Raw genomic sequence first — 8,801 nt, forward strand, 5'->3', positions numbered from 1 at the left:
AACCCTGAAGCCATGCTTGCACACCAATTCCTCACAACCCCAATGGTTGCTGTGCTGTCCCGCGGACAGCACAGCAACAAAATGCTTAACAAAAAGCATTGCTTAAGGTTCTGTTGTAGAGCAGTAAATAGGATGTTCAAAAGCAGGTTCCGGTGGTTGCTAAGGTCCCAGATACAGGAGCGTCATTTGACTTTCTGCACAATGCAGGCTCGTATAGCTCTATTTTTGGGCCTCGCCCCCTTGAGCCCCAGAGTCCGTTCCGAGGACGGTGTAAGCTTTGACAGCAGAGGACAAGCTGTGCAGCGCTTAAAATCTGAGAGGTGGCCACCTCTGCAAGTATGTGCTGCCTACGAGGGTCTCCCTGCTCGGACTTGAAGCCTGCAGGCGCAGCTGTTGAGGCTACTATGAGCTTTGTCTCTCGTCACATCAGCGAAATATACTTGTGTGTGTCCGCTTGCAACGTTGTGTCATACTTTGTAACTTGCCCAATCAAGTAGACACGGCAAGTACTTTTGGCTGCAGAGTGGTCTACCTAGGAGACAGTTCAAGCGGCCCTCAATTTTCTTGGGGTCTTTTATTGACCCCGGGGGAACGGATGAAGTAGTTTGATGCGAGGACACATTTTTTGGTCTGAAGCAATTGCTTATGCATCGAAACAACTTACCTTAAGCCTATGGCAGGCAAGTTTGGTATTTCAGAAAATGGTGTTTCATATTAGACGAAGGGATAGAGATGACAAGTACATCTTCTTTCCTTTTTTATTGCTGTGGTGCCTGGGCTGAAGAAACACAGCACCAAGCGTGTGCTGTCGGAGTTCTGATATGGCACCTAAAATTAAAACTTTGTATGTTTGTGATGAGTTCCTGCTTCTAAAAAAGCTTTTTAACACAATGTTTTTGGCAAGGGTAACCTGGTAAAAATGCAAACCGCATAAGCGAAATGCCAAAGCATTACAACCAAGAGAATAAAAGAGGGCCTCCTCATGGGTGGCATCTTGTTTCCCATCGACTGCGTAAGCATTCTGGCATTAATGGTATATTGTTCCAAGCACAGAGGAAGAAAAGGTGAAGGATTAACTGTGGTTGCTGGTATCTGGATGATTGGACTTGAACCGCCGTATCACCGTTAATTGTGAAATTTTTGGTTTCCTGTGCATGAAATATACATCGACATCAGAGGTCGAGATTCTAGTCAACACATAAACAATTGCACCGAGATCTCCTGACCCAAAAATTGAATTCTATGTATGACAATTTTGTCAGGTATGACCAAAGAAGTGCTGCAAATCTCTTTTCCATGCTCTACTGAAATCATGACAGACGCAAAATGGTGCCCAGGAAACATGTTTTATTGTGGATGGAAATTCTGTACCCCCATAAGGTACAGCACGAGTGTGGTCAGTGAAGATGACTGCTGTGTATGTGCAGCTGTTTGTCCCTCCACAGCCTGCAGACAAAGTACACAAAAAGGGCGAATGCTTATATAGAAACATATATTTTTAAAGACCATGTGACAGAAATTACATAGAACAAGAGAATCCTAGGGGTGTGGTGAGCAGTAGTGTGTGGCATACCACTGCTTTTACCTTCTTTTAGAACTCTCATGCAGTGCTGGAAATAGCAAGAATGGGAGACTCCTCTCAGACATTTCGTTTATGCGAACACCTTCCTAACCAAGAAAGTGCTCCGACCAGCACACTCATGCTGAGGGTTTTCCAGTACAATATGCAACCTATGAGGCAAGCAGCCCTGAGCAATGTGCACCTAGCTTGGTCTAATTGCTCTGCAGTAGACAGGCTTGTTTTGTTAATCACATGAAAAATGGAGAGGGAGAGGTTGGTGGAAATCACTCACTTTGAAACACAACACAAGCTCAGAAATTGAAAAGGAGCGAAAACACAAGAGTGCTGCATTCACCTTCCTTTATGCTATATAACTCTCTGCCATAACTGATTTCCAATGACAAGCTAACTGTCGTTCCCATCAATGTTTTTGGTGCTGTGGAAGTCCATGCTCTTCCGCATTGCGTTGAGCGCGGTTTGACCAGATGTCGGTGGTCAGGTGCATTGTTCCCCTAATGCTGAGTTTGAGCTCTTCAAGTCTTCATGAATTGCTGCTTCGAGAGCAGGAACAACAGAGGAAGAAAAGTGTTTCCTCCCGGGAACCTTCCGGTTGGGCACACAGCAGTGCATGAACCTGAGGAATGTTGGGTCTTCCACTATAGAGAATGGCTTCATGCTGACAGCCAGATATTCTGCCAGCTTTTGACAGTGCAGCATTGCCAGCGCATGGGTGGACTGCCAGATCTCCTGGTCCGGTGCTTCCTGTAATGTAAGGTGCATCTTCTTCTGTTGTTGTTGTTTTTTTTTACTTAGGTGCAGAATTCTGTTGAATTTCTGAGCTCATTTCCTTGGCCGCTGCTTCCCTGGGATTTGTAACTAAGTGAGCGTGGTTACGCTTCATGTGGTTGTGCAGCGCTGTGGTCCCCATTGTTTGGGTGTTGCCTCTCTGTTTTCCAACACGTGCATATTCCTTTGGCAGTGGCAACAGGTAGCTCCAGATTATCTTTGGTGCACCTTTCAAAATGATCCCATATGGTAGAAGCCTTCTTTTGTTGCCTAAAAGTCTGAAGCGGAGGTTCGCATTCTTTTCATAACTGGGTTGAAGCTTTCCTCTAAACGCAGCGGTAAAAAGAGTGGAACCTGCAGGAGCATTGCTGATTAGTGGAATGCCGCTTGTACTGGTAGAGGTGCTTCTGCTGGCATATGATTGGTCACTGGTAGCTGCAGCACTCTTCTGGGTCACGTAGCAGCCATGTCTTTCTAGTTTTTGAGCTGGACAAACAAAACATTTTTTTTTATCAGGTGCATGCTCCATGTAGGAATTATTTAATTGATGGACTGATTGCAATGTTATAACATCTCTTGTGCAAGTCTTCCTTAATCAGCATACTTGAACTGATACTGTTTTATACTTTCAAGTTTTTATATCTTTTGTGAAAGCAGGTGTTTGGAGAGTGGCGTCTCCACGGACCCCGAGCCATGCGGGTTCGCCCGCCCACGTATGGCTGTGCGTGGCTTTCCCGTGTCTGGGGAAAAGGGCATCCTGGTGGTTGAGCCAAGCCCGGGGTAGGTTTGGACCCTTCGGGGCCCCCCGGGCGAGGCAATACACCACTTCGGCCCCCGCTTCTCATAGACGGGAGTCCTGGTAAGGCCCGGCCAGGATGATTCAGTCTAGTTGCCACTTCTACTATCCCCTCCCTTCCATTCACCCTTGTCTTCTCCTTCTTTTCACTCTTCTCATTTCTCTTCTTTCCTTTTTCAACTCTTTTGGCGGCAAGGGCTAACCCTGGGTGGCGACAGACACCTTGTCTAGAACCACACTTGGTTATAGAAACTGGGCAGCACTAATAGAGTAACGTCTTCAGCCAAGCCATTCTTGTTATGGAGCGTTACCTATTCCCTTGTTGGGCTCGGTGGTGGGCGGTGCACCACAGTTTCCGAAAACCCTCCCCCTTCATATGGGTTCCAAACTTAAACCTTTTGATCGGCCCCCCAAAAGGGGCCGCACCGAAGCACTGAACATGATGAAAGAATCTTTCGTACTGCAGAAATTCCCGAAATTCCTTGTAATGCACTCGGAAGGTGACAAGCCACTTGGCAAACTTTCTCCCTTTCTGGTCTCCAAAGTTCTTGAAGGTGTTATTGGCTCCAATTACAGTGCAAAAAAGATGGCTTCTGATGATCTCCTTGTCGAGGTCAACACAAAGCAGCAGAGTGATGCCCTTCTCAAACTCAACCTTGTCTCCGACTACAAGGTAAGCGTCAGTCCTCACCGCAAACTGAACAGTGTTCAAGGAGTCATTTCTGAGGATGACTTGCTTGACTCACCTGAGCCAGAGATAATTGAGGGCCTCTCTAGTCAAGGAGTTACAGATGCACGACGAATCACTATCCGCCGTGATGGTGTGGAACGGAAGACAAAACACATCATTTTGACTTTCGATTCAACCACTCTGCCACAGACTGTAAAAGCAGGTTACCTTCAGTGCCGTGTCCGACCTTATGTGCCGAACCCTCAACGGTGCTTTAAGTGCCAGAGGTTCGGCCATGGGTCACGGAACTGTCGGGGAAGGGACACCTGTGCAAAGTGCTCCAGCAAGGAGCACGTCACAGATGCGTGCAATAATGAGCCCCATTGCGCAAACTGTGGTGGCAACCACCCGGCATACTCCCGCTCTTGCCCTGTGTGGAAAGACGAGAAAGAAGTTGTTACATTAAAAGTCACTGAAAACATCACGTATACTGAGGCAAAGAAGCGTTTTGCCTTTGTTTCAAAAGGCACTTATGCCGAGGCCGTGCGGAGGGGACCAGCTCGGCCAATGGTTTCGATGGGAACGCAGACGTCTCCGGACGACCTGCATCTCCCATCACGGTCCCCCTCGAAACCCCCGGGAGCGGCGCCGGTGGCACCGCCTCCGAACCGCAAGGTGAATGCTGCCTTGCCAGCATCCACCCCAGAACAGGAGATGACGTCTCCTGCTCAACCAGCTGCTTCGACCTCTCGGGGTCGGGGCCTACCTCCCCACACCTCTGCTCCCCAGAGGAAGCCTGGGGAAGTGCCAAAGCAGTCGACCTCCAAGGGCCAGCTGCCAGCAACTGCAGACGAGCCCATGGATGAGGGTGGGTCGAGATCTGATGAGGAGGCTCTCCTCTCAAGATCAGAGTCCACCCCCTCTGCCTCCGGTGACTCTAATCGGAGGCAGAATAACCCCCCCAAAAAACAAAGTGCACCGCGTGTAAAAATAGATTTTAAACCGTAAGGAATATAGCTTTTTAGTAGAATTTGTATGTTATACTTATTTTGTTTTAAATGGTTAAAAATATAGGTATAATGCAGTGGAACTGCCGCGGTCTTTTACGAAATATTGATGATGTCAACTTTTTTCTCGATGAGCTCCAGCCTGTTGCCATCTGTTTACAGGAGACTCATCTTAATGAAACACATACACAGGTATTACGGCGACATCAGGTTTTTATAAAGGACCGTGTTTCTTGCAACAGCTCTTCTGGTGGAGTAGCTGTGGTTGTGCAGAGTGGTATTGCCTGTGCTCCTGTCCCTCTTGCGACCCACTTAGAGGCAGTAGCAGTTCGTGTTCTGCTTGACCGCCTAATTACAATTGTCTCGCTTTACCTTCCACCAAACCTTCCAGTGCATGTACATGACCTGCAAGGACTTGTGGGCCAACTCCCGCAACCTTTTTTAATCTTAGGAGATTTTAATGCACACCACCCCATGTGGGGCAGTGGTCGTCAAGACTCCCGTGGTGGTGTCATAGAACGTTTTTTACTGTCATCTGGCCTTTGCCTTTTAAACAAGAGACAACCGACTTTTTTTAGTGCACCTCATAATACTTTTACTTCCATTGATCTTTCCATATCATCACCTGCTTTACTTCCTTGTTTTTCTTGGAAGGTTTTAGAAAATCCTTTTGGTAGTGACCATTTTCCTGTAATTTTAGAAAGTTCAGTATCCCTTCCTTCTCTTCGAGCTTGTGCTCCCAAGTGGAAATTAGATAAAGCCGACTGGTCTTTATTTTCTCTGGAGGCAGCCGTCGATCCCGCTGTTTTTTTAGCTATGTCTCCTGAGGAAGCGACTCTTTACCTTACTGAAAAAATTATAAATGCTGCTTCTCTGTCAGTTCCCCGAACTTCTGGAAATATTCCCAAGAAATGCAGGCCTTGGTGGAACAAGGACTGTACGACCACCATAAAAGCTCAGAATAAGGCTTGGGGAAGGTTTCGGCGGTACCCGACTGTTCAGAACAAGATTAAATTCAAACAGTGCAAAGCAAAAGCTCGTTGGACACGAAAACAAGCCAAGAGGACCTCATGGGTAAAATATGTATCCTCTCTGAACAGTTTTGTTCCTGCAAAAGAGGTATGGGATCGTGTTCGGAAAATTCGGGGTACTTACCACTCCTTCAGTATTCCCCTTTTTCCTTCATCATCCCCATCACTAAAAGATCAGGCTGACATTCTTGCTGATCATTTTCGAGAGGTCTCCAGTTCTTCAAATTACAGTACTAAATTTAAAAAGTTCAGGTCTTTGGCAGAAAAACAGCCAATTGATTTCTCTGGAAGTGATACTGGTTACAACCGGCCGTTCACAATGTATGAACTTGAAATAGCCCTTGCAGTAAGGAAGCAGTCAGCACCTGGCCCAGATATGATTCATTATGAACTGCTGAGGCACTTGTCGGCTGAATCCTTGATGAATTTGTTGTCTTTCTTTAATCATTTATGGGCAGCTTCTTGTTTTCCACAGTGCTGGAAGCAAGCACACATCATTCCCATCTTGAAGCCTGGCAAAGACCCTTCCCTACCAGCAAGTTATCGGCCTATCGCTTTGACTAGTTGTCTAGGAAAAACTTATGAACGGCTTATAAACAGAAGGCTAGTATACATTCTAGAACAAAAGAAAATTTTCGATAAAAACCAGTGTGGTTTTAGAAGAGGTCGCTCAACCTTGGATCACCTTGTCCGGTTAGAGACTTTTGTTCGTGAGGCTTTTGTGAACCGGCAGCATTGCCTTTCTGTCTTTTTTGATTTACAGAAAGCTTATGATACGGCATGGCGGTACGGAATACTTCAGGACCTGTATAGGTGCGGTGTTCGAGGTCGCATGCTGCGTTGCATAAAGGACTTCTTGACAGACCGTTGTTTTCAGGTCCGCCTGGGATCCACGCTCTCGGATGTTTTTACACAGGAAAACGGCGTCCCACAGGGAGGTGTCTTGAGTGTTACCTTGTTCGCAATTAAGATCAACAGCCTCGCTGCAGTTATACCATCATCAGTTTTTTATTCATTGTACGTAGACGATGTCCAGATTGCTTTCTCCTCATGCAACTTGTCAATTTGTGAGCGCCAATTGCAGATAGCAATAAATAGGATGAGTAAGTGGGCTGATGAAAATGGTTTTCGGTTTGCACCAGAAAAAACAGTGTGCGTGCCTTTTTCATTACGTCGGGGGTTGTCGCTAGATCCCAGCTTGCAGATGAATGGCACTGACATAACCGTTAGGCATGAACACAAGTTTTTGGGTGTTATTTTTGATAAGAAGCTCACTTTTCAGCCCCATCTAAAGGAACTGAAGCGAAAGTGTCTTAAATCTGCCAATGTTCTCAAGGTACTTGCACACGTCTCCTGGGGTTCTGACAGGAGATGCCTCCTGCGACTCTACAACTCGCTGGTTCGTTCCCGTCTCGATTATGGTGCAGTTGTATATGGCTCGGCACGACCGTCATCTTTAAAAATGCTGGATCCTGTGCATCACCTTGGGCTTCGACTTGCCACGGGGGCCTTCCGAACGTCGCCTGTTCCGAGTTTGTATGCAGAGACGCACCAAATGCCACTAGAAAAGCGAAGACAGTTCCTCAGCCTATGCTATAGTTATAAAGTCAAATCTGATCCTGAACACCCATCCTATCGTTGCTTGCAGGTATCTCCTTTTTCACGTCTTTTTGAGAACAAGCCAAGTATAGTACGGCCTTTATGCCTCCGCATTCAATGCATGTCTACATCCCTGCAACTTGCGCTCCCTGAGCGTAGCTTGATGACGAGAGTTCGAAGCATTGCTCCTTGGAAGGCGGTTCACTATACCTGTGACTGGTCGCTAGCGAAATACAATAAGCGATCTGTTGCACCACTAGTTCTTCAGCAAGAGTTTATGGCCTTGCAAGCTAAGTATAAGGACTATGCACAATTCTTCACTGATGGTGCAAAAACTCCACACTTTGTCGGTTCAGCTGTATATTCAGAACACTTTGTAAAAGCTCGACGGCTTCACTCTGTTGCCAGCATTTTTACTGCAGAACTTTATGGTGTGCTCATGGTTATTGAATATATATTAGGCAACAACATCAAAAAAGCTATTTTGTTTGTGGACTCCCAGAGTGCTATCCTTTCTCTCTGTTCCCTCAATGATTCTAAGAATCTGCTCGTGCAACAAGTACAGGCAGAGTTAAACCTGGCTTTCCAAATGGGATACAATATCAAGCTGTGCTGGGTACCAAGCCATGTGGGAATTTCAGGTAATGAAAAGGCGGATAGGCTAGCAGCCTCCGTTAAGGATGCTCTGGAAACACCTGTTCAGCTGCCTCAAGAAGATTTTAAACCGGTTCTCAAAAAAGCAGTTTATTATGCCTGGCAGCAAGACTGGGACAAAGAAATAAATAATAAGCTACATGTTATCAAACCACGTTTGGAGTTATGGGAGAGTTCGCACCATAGAGACCGTCGCCATGAAGTCTTAATGTGTCGCTTGAGAATTGGACATTCACGTATCACCCATCGACATCTTCTTTGTGGTGAGGACACCCCAGTCTGTGAGCATTGCGGTGAATCGCTAACTATACTGCATATTCTATGGCACTGCAAATTTTTTGATCAGGAACGCCGGACGAGTTTTCCTTTACTTTCTGGATATCTTCCATTTCATCCAGTCTTCTTACTGGGAGATGAACCTTTAGTTCCTTTTGATCACATTTTAGATTTTCTTAAAAAAACTGGCTACCTGCACCAGTTATAGATCCTCTGCATAGTGCATTGCATAGTAATTCCTTCCTTCTACTATAGAGTCTTTTAATTATCTCTTTGGCGCAGCATGGCCTATGTTGCTTTTTGCGCCATTAAACACCTAATAATCAATCGTTTTTATATCTTTTAACTAACACGCTCGTTTGCAATCGTTTGAACTGATATTTACTTTCATTATGGGTCACACGGCTATTGGCCCTACGGT

The sequence above is a fragment of the Ixodes scapularis genome, unplaced genomic scaffold, assembly GCF_016920785.2.
Source record: "Ixodes scapularis isolate PalLabHiFi unplaced genomic scaffold, ASM1692078v2 PGA_scaffold1__304_contigs__length_218370807, whole genome shotgun sequence".
Taxonomy (NCBI): domain Eukaryota; kingdom Metazoa; phylum Arthropoda; class Arachnida; order Ixodida; family Ixodidae; genus Ixodes; species Ixodes scapularis.